General features: G+C 45.0%; 1 long non-coding RNA gene across 1 annotated transcript in view; it reads right to left on the bottom strand.

Moving 5' to 3' along the window:
• LOC117814670 overlaps window positions 1–14,593 on the bottom strand; it is a 70,931-nt gene that overhangs the window by 52,268 nt on the left and 4,070 nt on the right. The window contains exons 2-3 of the long non-coding RNA XR_004631609.1: window positions 12,579–12,684; window positions 2,046–2,073 (exon numbers count right to left, since the gene is read on the bottom strand). This is a non-coding gene — a long non-coding RNA (uncharacterized LOC117814670). The remainder of the gene's footprint in view (window positions 1–2,045; window positions 2,074–12,578; window positions 12,685–14,593) is intronic.

Genomic DNA, 14,593 nt, shown 5'->3' with positions numbered 1-14,593 from the left:
ACCCTCCTCCATCCACCCTCCTCCCTCCTCCTTCCACCCTCCTCTCTCTCCACTATCACTGATGAAACTCGTCTGCATTCAAGCTGGCTGCCAGCATGCGCGCAAGCAGCGGGGCTCACTCTGACAACAAGGCTTTGGTGGAGGAAGGAGATGTTTGGGTTTGGAGGTGGAGGGGGGGGGGGGGGGGGTTTAAGGGGTAATGATTTGTGCATACCCGGAGTCTGAAGCCCACTTTAGACCACGGACCCCCCCCCCCCTCAACCCTTTTTTCATCCCCTCTACCCGTCCCCCCCTCCTGCTGAGGGTATTTTTATTGGGTGGTCTTTTCATATGCAACCCAGTCAGTCACGATTCTCCCCCACCGTCTGCACTGCACAGTGACTGCCTCTCCTGACGCAGCCAACGCGCACATTACTCACTTTGGCAGTCACGACTCGGGAATCCGTGTTGTTTCCACCGAAATTACTCGCTCGGTTTTGAATAATTGAGCAACATCTGGGCTCTTGAGTCGATATCTGCGCGTTTTGACCGACGAAGGCCTACAGATGTGTTGTTTTGGGGGTTTGGGGAGGGGAGGGGGGGGAGAGGGGGAGATGGAGGAATGCATCGCAGGTGAGATACAATCGGGATTTGCATGACAAAGACAAGTGGTCGATGTGTGTATTTTTCATCCTCGTATAGCCTGCAGGCAAAAATTCTGGGGAGACATTTCACCGATTTCACGCACAGACTGGGATTGAGATTGAGAGCCGGATCTCTCGTGCCCCTGTCGGTCTGCAGCTCTGTGCAGACGCCTGTTCATCGTCTCTCCGATCCGGGTCGCTAATCAACACTGAATCCTGCACTAAACAGGAGCGACTCCTTCAAAGTCTTTCTTGGAATAAGAAGCTAATAATAGCGATGGCTTCTTTCGCCTCTCGCGCGCCCTCCTTGTCTCTACAGGACGCAAAGTTAAATCTCTCCATTGAAGTTAGGCGCGTCTCAATGAACTCTGACACTTATTATCTCAAATACTTTTGTTACTTCCACAAACACATCCCAGGTGAACTACAAACTTGACTCTGGTTGCACATTTTCTGCTCGTTTTTACGCAAAAATCAAAAAAGTCTAAAAGAGACAGGACAGGACAGGACGTGAACTAAAACAGCTGATCCCAGTCAGGCCGGCTGCTGCCTCCTTTCCTCTCTCTGCCTATAGTATCCTGTGAGGCCATTCAAACCACACAGGCGGGAAGAGACTCGATTAGAACATCTTTTCGAGCCAAATGTGTCCCCTCAGTGAGCGCAGGGGGGGGTGCTTCACTTCTCCTCCAACGTCGCTTCAGGAAGGAGGATTCACTCAGAATAGAAGCTGCTGATGTCCAAACAGGAGTAAATAAAGCTTTTGGCTGCCAAGAACAACACCAGCCACCCAAGCACGCACACACATGCACAAAAAAACACACACACACAGGCACACACACACACCAGCAACCAGCAACAGCCCACTACCGCCACTTGGTGTGGTTTCAGCACCATTGCTGCTGGACAGCTCCCGGGTTTCCCCATGCGGTGCGCCTGGTCTCTGCTGCAGCAACAGCTCCTTCACTCCCTCCTCTCCTCCTCCTCCTCCTTCCTCCTCTTCCTCCTCCTCCACCGTCAGCCTGACTTCTCTTAAAAACGAGACAAACGGAGGGGAAGGCGTCCTAAAGCGCTCAACAGAGAAGGGTTCCCCTCGCTTTCGCGGTTAAGCAGCAAGAGGGGAGGGAAAGAAATAAATAAGTGATAGAGACTCAACAGCGCCAACAGACAAAGGGAGTTTTTGCACTTGCTTATTTACCAAAAGGGGTATTCCTACTCTGCAGGAAGGGTTGTTCTATGCTTCGGTTTTTACAGCATGCCAATAATATCCATGCCTACGACGGGGAGCCTTGTGTTTGTGCGTGCAAGAGACAGAAGAGGAAGCAGAATTAGAAGAGCAACAGCACACACACTGGAGAGCATGCATTACCAAATACGCAAAAAGTACACAGAGTTAAATATCACATGTATGAATGTCGAACTCACCATGGTGCAGGCTCGTCCCGGATCTGAACTGAGGGGAGGGGGGGGGGGGGGGGAAAGAGAGAGAAGGGTTGAGAGTTTAGTGAAAAAGCTGCAACAAGAGAGTGGAAGAAATGCAACAGATTAAGTCCACCATTTGTTATTATGTAGGCTTACAGTGGCACGTCCAAGTTTGCTCAGGATCGCCTCCCTTTTTATACAAGTGATACCCGTCTGTCTATTTCTGGCGCGCGATCAAAACTATGATGCTATTTTTAGGTCACAGTACGTGGACGGGGGGAAAAACACTCACAAAAGGCACCGCTTAGGAACGTTACGTGAAGTGCATGTAATATAAATTAATGTTGCCTCTCCAACTCTGCACAAGAGCCACGATTCCCCTCCGTTGCATCATTGCAGTGATTTTTTTTTTTTTTTTGGAGCCCTATGTGCCTCCAACAGCAGCACCACCACCTCCTCCTCCTCTTCCTCTCCTCCTAAAAAACACATTTCTTTCACCCTCAGCAACTCAAATCTGGAGCTGCGCGTCGCTGCCAATATCATCGACAGTATCTGATGTCTTGTCGCCCTCTTCAGAAAGCTTGTCGTCCCAGAGTCACTTCAGCAGGCAAAAACTCATGAACGCAGAAATAGGTCCAAATTGTGATAAACGCGGATTAACGCACGCTCCACGCGAGACTTTGTGTTTTCTTTGAGTCCACCGAGCTCTGTGGAATTTAGTAATAAAGCTTTGCTGACGAGAAGAAGAAGAAGAGAAATAATAAATAAAATGCTTCTTCTTTTTTTTTTTGTTGAAGGGCTGCGTCAGTTACTAGGCATTGACGTCACGTTCAGATTCTCTCACTTTACAGCCCGTGGAGCCAAAGACAGAGCCGCTCTGTGATCAGCTCCACACACATGTGCCGTGGAAAAAAAATGAGTGACAAAATAGGAAAATATTACAGGTGGGTAATGTGATGTGGACTCGTGGAAAGTGCAGCTTTGGAGAAGGTTATCTCCATGGTAAAAAAAAAAAAAAAAACAGCCTCCTCTAATGCTGGAGCATCTGGGTTTCCATCCAGCCTCCCCCTCCCTCTCTCTCTCTCTCTCTCCCTCCCTCCCTCCTCTCTCTGTCTCTCTATCTCCCCCCACCGAGCGTTGGTGCTGTTTTGGTCTTGGAGAATTTTTATCCCAGCATCCAGTGCATTTGGCGGGCAAAACGCTAAATCTGGACAGACACAGCGAGCTGAACCTCTTTCTCCACCTTCTCCTGTGTTCACAGTCCGTGCCCACGCACCAGACCCCTGCTCACCCACGGAATAGACCCATGGGGGAACGCACACTTGTCCGTGCAAAGGAGCACAAACAAAATCTCGCTCCACAGTATGCTCATGTCTCTCACCCCACCTCCCCTCCAATATCTGCTAACACCTTCATGGTGAGACCCGCTCCACACACCCCACGCCGTCCATCTGCACTCATGCCGCGTGGAGATTCACGAGACTTACGACATTGGATGGGGTGGGCTAGGGGGGGGGGATTTAGAGATGGAGGTGGTGAGTGTTCACTGAGTGGCAGCTACCTAGAAAAGTCGGCTCTGAGAAGAGAGAAGGGCTGCGCCCGTCGCATCGGTGTGTGCTATTTTTATCCCTGCCTGTAGGCCAACTGTATGTCCGTGACTGCTGGCGAGAGCATGTATGGGAACAGACACACAGTGGAATTAGCATGTCCCCTGCACTGGAAACAAGCATATGGAATCACAGAGTGGCACAAAAAGATCAAGGCCATCTTAAGGCTGTAAATATCTGGTGATCTATTAAACACTGGATGTCTTTTTGGCACCATTTGGAACCACAGCAGAGTTCCACATCTACTTCACACAGAGAGCACAAGCACGAGCAAACATGCACAGGCACACACATGTATCCACACATATAAGTCTCTGTATTTAACAGTCACTCAATCAAAGAGCAGCCACTATCAATGGGAGACGCAAACGAGGTTTCTCAGTGCAGTGCGCAAAGATCACCGCGTGGTGCCGACAAACTCATCCAGCGGTGCTTCTTATGCGTTTAGCAACCTCCCATTCTCATCCCCCCCCCCCCCCCCCCCCCCTTTAAAAAAAAGTATGCACTCCTGAGTCCTGCAAGTTGCAAACCGCAGCAGACTTCTTCTTTGTCTGACTCCATGTCACTATGACCAGAGACAGAGGAGGATGCAGCTGTCATCGCCTTAAATCAGTTATGACACATGTGCTTGCCTTATTTTAAAGCACCCACACTTACAAGAGCAACAAGTAAGAGATATAAACACCAACACTTCACATTGGAATACTCTTTCAGACTAGTATTCAGCTTGAGGACTCTATTTTTCAGAATAACTATTGTTCCAGAAGAAGCCAGTGGCTCTGGATGAAAACACCTGTTGTTCCACTTTTCAAAATATCACTTTGTAAACCTTTAACACCATAAAAGCTTCATTCTAAAACATACATTAACTTTATCTCTGGTTGTGACACACACAGGCAGCTGAAATCTGTGCTGAACTTGTGTAAAATAAAGGCTCGGTGCTGTCCAAGGTGCTGAACAAGCTGAGTCTCTCCATCCTCCTCCCTGCTGGTAACAATTAGCAGCTGCCTTTGGCGCAACACAAATCATAGGTGATGGTACATCAAGTGCAAAGTAAGATTACTTGCTGTTTTTTTGGAAATGAGATTATGAAGCTCCAGAAAGAAGAAAAAAAAGAAAGCTGTTACATGTAGGTCTGAGGTAGCCACACGTGTGGATTGACGCAAGTCCGCTGCGGAAAGTTGTTGACAAGTGGACAACTAAAGACGCCTTAACTCTGAGCTTTGTCTACAACACATATACATGAGAGAGGTGCTCTCTCTCTCCCCCTCTCTCTCTCCCTCTCTCTCTCTCTTTCTCACAATTTGCCTCACTGGCACGACAGGGAATAAACCAGTGTGGCCAAAGAAGCAGATAACACCACATGCATGTATTTCAACATCACAGGGAGGCGAACAGCAGGGTGAGAAAACCATGATACCCCAAAGTTTCCCCTTCTTCGTGTCTCTCTCTTTCTGACTTGTTACCAGGCATCTGAGCAGAGCAGGCAGCCTGAAGCAGAGGATCCCCAACACGTGAATCCTCCCACGCATTACTGCAGCCCGCTCTCTTTGAGTGTCTGCAAAAATCCCCTCCAATGTCAATAGTTACACACAAACACAAAAACAAGAATCCTAAAAATCAGCTCCGGAGCTGTGCAGGAAGCCTGCTCTGATCGGACATAGCAACGCGTGCAACAACAGCATGCCCCGCAGTGAGCATCACAAAAGTCTCCTCGTGAAGCAGGTTAGGAAACATGCTGAAGTCTATAGCTGTTATTAGATATGTTATCATGAGATGTTTGCTCCAAAGACCCTCACATAATCTGGATTATTGTGTCAAAATGATGCATCCAGATAGAAACGGTGGGCAACCTCACTCCCAGTCACTACATCCCTGCTCCTGCGCGTGCTACTGCCCTAGTCTTCACATCAACCGGTAATCCCAGAGACTACAAGTCCCAAAATATCTCAGCATGGTCTAACTGCAAACTTCACTCACGACAACACCACATTCTAGGTCAGGATTCACGCAGTCCACAAAAGAAATCACTTACCTTTTGGAGTTAGGTTTTCTCTCTCTTTTGAAACTCTTTTTGTAAGAAGGGCTTTGTGCAGCCTGAGACAGAGAGGAGACAGAGACAGAGAGTGAAAGCAGGGCAGAACACAGTCTGCGCTCCTGCGTCAGGATGGAGGAAGCAGGTCAGTCCGGCGTGCGTCGTCTCTGTCTCTCCAGGAGACTCAGATATTTGGTGTTGTAGCCATTCAGGACTCAGGGAGCCAGCTCCAAATGAGAGGTGGGTTGGTTTGGGTGGTTGTGGTGGTGGTGGTGGTGTTGGGAGGGGTGACGGGGGTTGGGAGTGGAAAGGTGGCGGTGGTTGGAGAGGAGGGAGGGGGCACACTGAGTTACAAATGCGAGCCAGCTGATAGAAAGAGCCCGCCAAATCAGGGGGACTTTACGCAATTGGGGAGGCGCGCCACACGATTCACTTCACCGCATACACTCTCTCTCCTCATCTCTCTTACTGTGTGTGTGTGTGTGTGTGTGTGTATGTGTGTGTGTGTGTGTGCGCGCTCATGTGTGTGTGAATGACTACCAGACAGAGACGAAAAGCATGAATGGGACAGGAGAAGCACGACTGGGAAGCGAATAAATCAGGTGCAATTAATAAAGACACGAAAACTAAGGCCAAGCTAAAAAAAGGAGCTCGAGCTGGGAATTCATGATTAAAGGAATAAGCAGAAGTAAAGAACTATTCATGTCACAACACAGGGAAGACTCTGGAACAATGTCTCGACGACGAGACCTGCAGCCACCTCTTTTCTCTCCTCTCTCTCTCTCTCCTCTCTCTCTCTTCGTCTCTGTGTTCCTTTCTCTACCCATCTCTCCCTCTCTCCCCGATCCTCTTCTCCAGCAGTGTGCTATTGACCTGCATTGACGTCATTGCGTCATTAGGTTTCCCTTAGAAACACTGACTTTCAAAAATAGTATCAAATTAATTCAGCTGGCAAGGAGAGAGGGGTGGGGCTTATGAGCGTTTGGGGTTGGGGCGTTTGGGGTGAAGGGGGTGCGTTGGTAGGTTTGGGTGAGGAGTGGGAAGATAGCATGTTTTATTTTGAGATTCTTACCCCCCTCCCCTCCTCCCCTCCCCATCCTCAACCATCCTCCAAATCTCGCTGCACGACTACCATCTCTGAACCGACAGGGGTGGAGAGCTGGACCAGACACGTCGATATCTGAAGCCTTGACACCCCATGCTCAGTGTGGAGCCAAAAATATCTCGGAATTGTATTTTAATTCTCACATTTATAGAAGTTATTGCTCCCGAGGTGGTGTGAAACACAGAGGTAGTGAAATAGCCAACATGATCTAAATATGGTTCAAATCATCTGAACATAAAAAGTAATCAGGTCTTTTTGTTACTGCCTCTTCCAGTCTAAAAATAACCTTCAGTAGGATTCTGTTGATGTTGAACAGAAGTGATTTTAGTGTAAAATAACAGAGAGGTGGGAAGTTTGTCGAGGAGCTGTCCATGGTGCTGAAATGTCACAGTCTCAAACACTTACTTCCACATCCTCTTGTTCAGTTTCCCTCCATTAACTAACCACTCCTGCTAAGCTTCCCCCACTCCTCCTATCAGTCCTGCTTTAGGCTCACACACTGGCCCCTCTACACTCAGTGGCCATGTTTCTCTGACGTCATGCTCAGGGTAGGACGCTCAGACTCTGCTGTAACGTTGTAAACTGGCTCAGAGACTGCTCCTCATTTATTCTCAGGGATGCATTATGTGTAAATCTGAACTGATCTTGAACATGTATTTGATATTTAATTGTATTTCTCTTTTCTTAGGATTAAAAGTGAAGCTACTGTGGAGACATTTTATCTGGAGTGACCCCTGTTGGAAAGTCGTCTTTGCCTTCTGAGCTAAATTCAATTAGCTAACTACATATTAGAATTAAAGATGATACATGACACTATATGATACAGTCCGACACGATGCAACAGGTTACTATATGATACACAGGGTATGATAGAAGACAACAAATCACAACATGATGCACTACAAATTATCAGACAACTATGTTGGCTTAGCGGCCTGCACAGTACTATTAAAACACAATACACAAAACGATACAAAACATTCAACATGATACGATACGAAACCATAGGAAACAATACGAAATGATAGGATACGATACGAAACTATACAATACGATGCAATACCATACTTCATGATACTATACGATACTATACGATGCGATGCGATACGATACTATACTATACGAGATGATGCGGTAGATACACACTATACACACGATACGATACAACACAATATAATATAGAACAAGACTTTGTTTTACAATACGTAACAATAGGATTTTATACAATATGATACGATAAAATAACATTTGATAGAATACAATAAGATCTCTAAGATACGATACAATACATTAGAATACGATGCGTTAGTATATGTTCTGTTATGTTCCGATACGTTACAACATGTAAAGACACGTTACGACACGTTACGACATGTTACGACACGATACGTTACGATACGTTACGACACGTTACAACATGTTAAGACACGTTACGACACATCATGATACGTTACGATATGTTCCGATATGTTACGATACGTTCCGACACAATACGATACGTTACGACACGTTACAACATGTTAAGACACGTTACGACACATCATGATACGTTACGATATGTTACAACATGTTACGATACGTTACGACACGTCATGATACGTTACGATACGTTACGACACATCACGATACGTTACAACACGTCATGATACGTTATGATACGTTACGACACATCATGATAGGTTACGACACGTCATGATAGGTTACGACACGTCATGATACGTTACGACACGTCATGATACGTTACGACACGTCATGATACGTTACGACACGTCATGATTCGTTACGACACGTCATGATAGGTTACGACACGTCATGATACGTTACGACACGTCATGATACGTTACGACACGTCATGATACGTTACGACACGTCATGATACGTTACGACACGTCATGATTCGTTACGACACGTCATGATAGGTTACGACACGTCATGATACGTTACGACACGTCATGATACGTTACGACACGTCATGATACGTTACGACACGTCATGATAGGTTACGACACGTCATGATAGGTTACGACACGTCATGATACGTTACGACACGTCATGATACGTTACGACACGTCATGATACGTTACGACACGTCATGATACGTTACGACACGTCATGATTCATTACGACACGTCATGATACGTTACGACACGTCATGAGACGTTGCGTCACGTTACCGCACGTTACTATACGTGAAGGCACGTTACAACATGTTAAGACACGTTACAACACATTACGACACGTTACAACACATTACGATACGTTACGATACGTCATGATAAGTTACGATACGTTACGATACGTTACGATACGATACGTTACGACACGTCATGATACGTTACGATACGTCACGACGCGTCATGATACGTTACGATATGTTACGATACATTGCGACACGTTACGATATGTTACGATACATTGCGACACGTTACGACACATTACAATACGTTACGATACGTCATGATACGTTACGATACGTTACGACGCGTCATGATACGTTACGATATGTTACGATACGTTACGACACGTCATGATATGTTACGAAAGGATTTGATATGATATGATACTTTACGATAAGATTCGATACAATACTATACGATAAGAAACGAAACTGTACTATTCGATACGATACAGTATGATCTATACGATACGAATCGACGCGATACGATATGACATGATATGATACAATACAATAGGACCTATATGATACGATACGATTCGACACAATACGATTTGATACGATAAGATATGAAGTTATACGATACATTACAATAGGATTCGATATGACACAATAATATACAAGACGGTAAGATGATACTCGATGACTTAATAGCCCCTTAGGGAAATTTTCCTTGTCCTTGTGAGCTACATACATTAGCAGCTCACACATTAGTACTAAAAACAATAAATGATAAGATACAAGATATAATACACGATATGATACGATAAGTCTATCAGGTGGAGAGACAATAAAAAAGCAAATTCCTATCTCTCCTCTTTGTTGTTGTGTCATGTAACTCTGCCATACACTAATTTAATCTTTCAGCCACCTCCTTGCTGTCAGTATATTATCTGGACCGATAGTGATCGTATGAATGTTTAATTGGCTTTTGTCTGACTGAAGTTAACAGGTTATAAAATATATGCTTTCCAGTCTTCTGTGTTCCCTCTTCGTCTTCCCCGTTTGGAAAAGCTGGCTTGTTCATCAGCTTAACCAGTTTTTGAACTTTTGCCTCGGCGTTGACTACGAGTAAATGTGAACGTTTGAACTACCTGCCTGTCTCTGAGTCGTGCGTCTGGGTTCAAGCCTGTGTCTCTGCAGAGCCATTACACTGTGTTGTTAAAGCAATTATTTGAAAAAATGTTCTGAGGAGTGGCCTCTGTAAAGCTCTGTTACCGCTATTATTTTGACAGGCCTCTGACTCATTTGCAGCACAGGAAAATATCGTGACTGCTAATTGATAATGTGCATGACAGAGCAAAAGTGGCAATACATTCACCAGAAACACTACAAAACTGCAATTTGTGCTTCTTTTCCACAAACCAAAGGGGATCATGAGGACTATGAGCATGGTTTAAAGAAATCATGCATCTCTAAATGAAGTCATGTTGAAGATTTGAAAAGGAGAAAGATAAATGAATCATCTTCAGCTGAACAAACAGATCTTAAACTGATTTGATTAAAAATACATTATCACAAATGTTAATTTCAAACCCTTGAACTATAGTAAACTGCTTGAGGAACACATACATGACTATTAGGAAAAAAAGGAGTAAGAATTAAGAGGATAGGAAATTATCAAGTGGTAAGATACAGTTCTATGATTAAGGAAACGATCAAACCACGAGTCAGAGGTTTGATCATGCAGAAGTCATCCCTATTGTCTCTGTGTTTAAAGCTATGAATCTGGAGCTACAGGACAGGGATTCCCAGTGAAGGTGCACGTCTACAGTTAGCAGAGGGATTGTGCATTACCAGACTCTTGGTAAAAAGCTTTTAATTTGAAAATCTGCAGTTCGGGACACCTCTGGTTGTGACTAAAACTCTGCAAGATCAAGTCAGTAAGCTAGCACCCCATCTTAGCTGTAACAGGTGTATGAAAAACTCATAGCCTTGGTGCGCCGTGGGAACTGGCAACCTGAAACACTGGGATCCTATCTCAGCCCCCTCGCCCAAACCCCCATATCACCTACTTAAAGTCTCCCTGTCTCATTAAAGTTACTAACCATAGACCTTTCTGGAGTCCCTGAGCTCCCTTGTCCCGTAGGTTCTTCTGAGCTGCCGTAGACGTCCTCCTACTGATACGGCCAATCCAGACTACTACTCATCACTATCCTCTCTCTCTCTCTCTCTCTCTCTCTCTCTCTCTCTCTCTCTTCATCTCCCTCTCCTTTCTTTCTTTCTTTCTTTCTTTGTTCTTTCCATGTTTCTTCATCCTTTATGTCTCCTTTTCTTATCCCGTCCTTTCCTTCTGTCATTCCTTCACCATTTATTCTCCTCTTTTTCTTTCTTCTGGTCTCCCTCTCTTTTCTCTTTTCTTAGTCCTTTCTGGAGTCCCTGGGCTCCCTTGTCCCGTAGGTTCCTCTGGATCTCTGCTGCTGTGGACGTGCCAGACTCCAGCTGCTACAACTATTACTATCCGTCTCCCCACTATCATCTCTCTCTCTCTCTTCATCTCCCTCTATCCCTCTCTCCAACACGGTCTCAGCAGATGTGTGTCTAACATGAGTCTGGTCCTGCTGGAGGTTTCTGCCTGTTAAAGGAAGTTTGTCCTTGCCACTGTAACTTGCTAAATGCTGCAAAGTGCTCTGCTCATGGAGTCCTGTCTGTAAGATGGGACTGGATCTGATCCTGTCTTGATGTTGGGTCTTTGTTAATAATAGAACATAGAGTACGGTCTAGACCTGCTCTGTTTGGAAAGAGTCTGAGGAGAACATTTGTTGTGTAAAACAGTCGTAAAAGTAAGGATATGTGATCCAACAGAGAGCTGAGAAACATATTGCAGTGATTATTAAATTATGAGGTGAATATTTTTTTAAGTTAGAGCTAAAATAGATGATTAAATGTTGCAGTAGTTAACTATGAGTAGTTGTAGATAAACAGGAGAGAGAGAGAGGAGGAGGCAAAAATAGAGCATCGCTTGAAGAAATGACAATAAACATCCCAACATGTTTCTGATTTATGAGCTTTTATTCTTCTATCCTCTGTGTTTGTGCATCAGAAGATATGTTGTTTTGACTAAGTGTTCTCAAAGGCATGTTTTGTCGTGTATGAGTGCACGGATACGAAGCCCACACACACCGACGATGTTTGTAACCTGCCCGCCTGTTTGTGTAATTTCAAACTGGCTGCTTTAAAACCTTGACCAACCTACTTCAGTCACCGGGTTGATTATTTTTAGGGCTTGCAAAGAGAAGTAAGATTGTGTTTCTTTGTGTGAAATCCAAGAAGAGCAAAGAAAAAAAAAATAGTGAAGAAGAAGAAGATAAATACAAAGAGGGAGGGGGAGCGGCAAGCTGAGAGACTGTGGCAAAAATACTTCACCATTAGGACTGAATTAGACCTCATGATTCATCCTCTTGAATTGAGAAACACATTTCAAATGTCGTAGGATGTTCTATCTCACGCCTGGTAGCAATTTAGCACTACACCTTTCAGGTTTTTTAGCTGTGAGAATTGCGCGCCAAAGAGACACAAAAAAGGGTGTGAGTGCTGTTTGGGAGGAGAAGGTGGAGCGTGTGATCAACAACAGAGCGTAAAGATGCTCCAAATGCATGAATGTACCACTAACCTGTTCTGATTTGGGAGATTTAAAGATGGCAGGTTCAATTCCTGGGTTTGAGCAGACCTTGAAGCACCCTTGACAAGTCCTGGAACTTCAAGTGGCCTGCTGACCTCTGTGAATGAAGGTAAAAGAAGAGTCACCTGGGAATAACAGCACACACACAGAGGGAAAAAGAGGCTTAATAACAAGTGTACAAGTGTTGTTTCAAGGTACAAGCTGTAGGACTCGGAGACGTGTGATAGCAGGAAAAAAGGTGGGGGGACCCACATGGGGAGAAATGTATCATAGAGGACGTCATCAATGGAAGTCACGCAGCATTCAGGGGTCAGTGCCAAAGCTGACGACAGAGTACGAGCGACAGAGAGAGATCCTGGGTGTGACTAAGACACTCTGACCATGGAAAAACAGTGTGTGTCCTCCTTCCCTCCTCCATAATAACACAAACACGCGAGTCAGGCGGCCTGTTTGAGCGGAAATGCTCGCCTTGATAACGATATGAACCCGTTTCCCTCTGCCAGCTGAGCTTTAACCCTCCACCTTTTTTTATTTTTAAAGCCTGTCAATACCATAACACACCCTCTTAAACATTTGCTGTATGATGGCCCCCGTCTTTTCCACTTGGATCTCTGCTCATGTGTGTGTGTGTGTGGATTGTATACACACAGGTCCTTTTAATTTGTTTGATGTCCCCTCCCATCTGCCTCGTGGGTTTCCATTCCGACTCACAGGCTGCTTCTTTCTAGGAAACAGTGGGTGTTTTGGTCTGATGTTTACCATCGGGCCCCAGCAGAGCGTGCACACTGAAACAGAGGGATTACACTCACTTTTTCCAGAGTGTTTCTGTACATATGGAGCCGCTGCGATGACGTGACTCTGACCTTGGAGAGTGAGCTAGACCAGAAGCAAGAAGGTCAGGGTATGACACAAACCCAAATGTGTCTACATTTTTCATACACTGATCCTGGCACAATGAATATAAGAACAAAGGAGTCCTGCAGGGATTAGCAACAGGTCTCCTTGTGTTATATCGTCTTATAAGAGTAAAATTTCACACATTATTTAACAGCGTGCATGAATATGACTCCTGCAAACTATAGAGAAAATTATACGTACTTTTAAATCTTTTAAAATCAAACTGCTTCATCATAATCAATCCATCCATTTTCTTCTGCTTATCCAGGGTGGGGTCGCGGAGGTAGCAATCCAAGCAAATTGACTCAGACATCCCTCATCATAATCTGTTTTATCAGATGTATTGCAGCCTGTGCAGACCCTATCATTGCATTGTTTCATTTCCATACACACTGAGTCTATCTGTAAGTGTTAACATTACTTTTGTTGAGCTCCTAGTTTGGATTATCGTGTCTGGCTGTCTGCTTGGTCAATTTTTGTGACTGTAGCCAACATTAAGAGCAGAGAAGAAAGTCAGATATCCTCTATGTTTATAATAAATCACATTCTGTCTTTGATATCTAAAGATCTATTTGATCATGTGAACTCAGAGCAGAAAAGAAGCTTGATTTAAGGATCTATGTGGGATCATTTGCCCAGTTTGTCTCACTGAATGTAATAATTAATTGAATAAGAAAAGGATAAAAGAAAGAGAAGTCTGATTCCAAATGTAGAGGAGCCCTCAGGTTGTGGATGGAGCTGTTTTTGTTCAGTGTATGGAGGCTGGACAGGTTTTGTTTGAATTTCAGGTCCAGATTAAGGAACCCTGCGCACTCCTCCCTCCCCTCCCCCTATTTATTTTTCCATCTCTCCTGCCTAAATGATGTCAATGGAAGCAGAGCTATTGTGCTATTTATAGAACACCCCCCTCCACACACACACACACACCACTACACACACTACACACATCACCAACCATCCTTAGCATCACATGCTCGGCTGGGAGCTCTGCTGCACACAATAAACCACCTCAAGAGAAGAATCCGCATGAATCGGGCCTGAATATTTATGAACGGCTTCGTCACATGTGCCCCATGCGAGCACACGCATGCGCACACGCACCCCTTGCC

The sequence above is a fragment of the Notolabrus celidotus genome, chromosome 6, assembly GCF_009762535.1.
Source record: "Notolabrus celidotus isolate fNotCel1 chromosome 6, fNotCel1.pri, whole genome shotgun sequence".
Lineage (NCBI taxonomy): Eukaryota > Metazoa > Chordata > Actinopteri > Labriformes > Labridae > Notolabrus > Notolabrus celidotus.
This window is presented reverse-complemented; position numbering and strand designations above follow the sequence as displayed.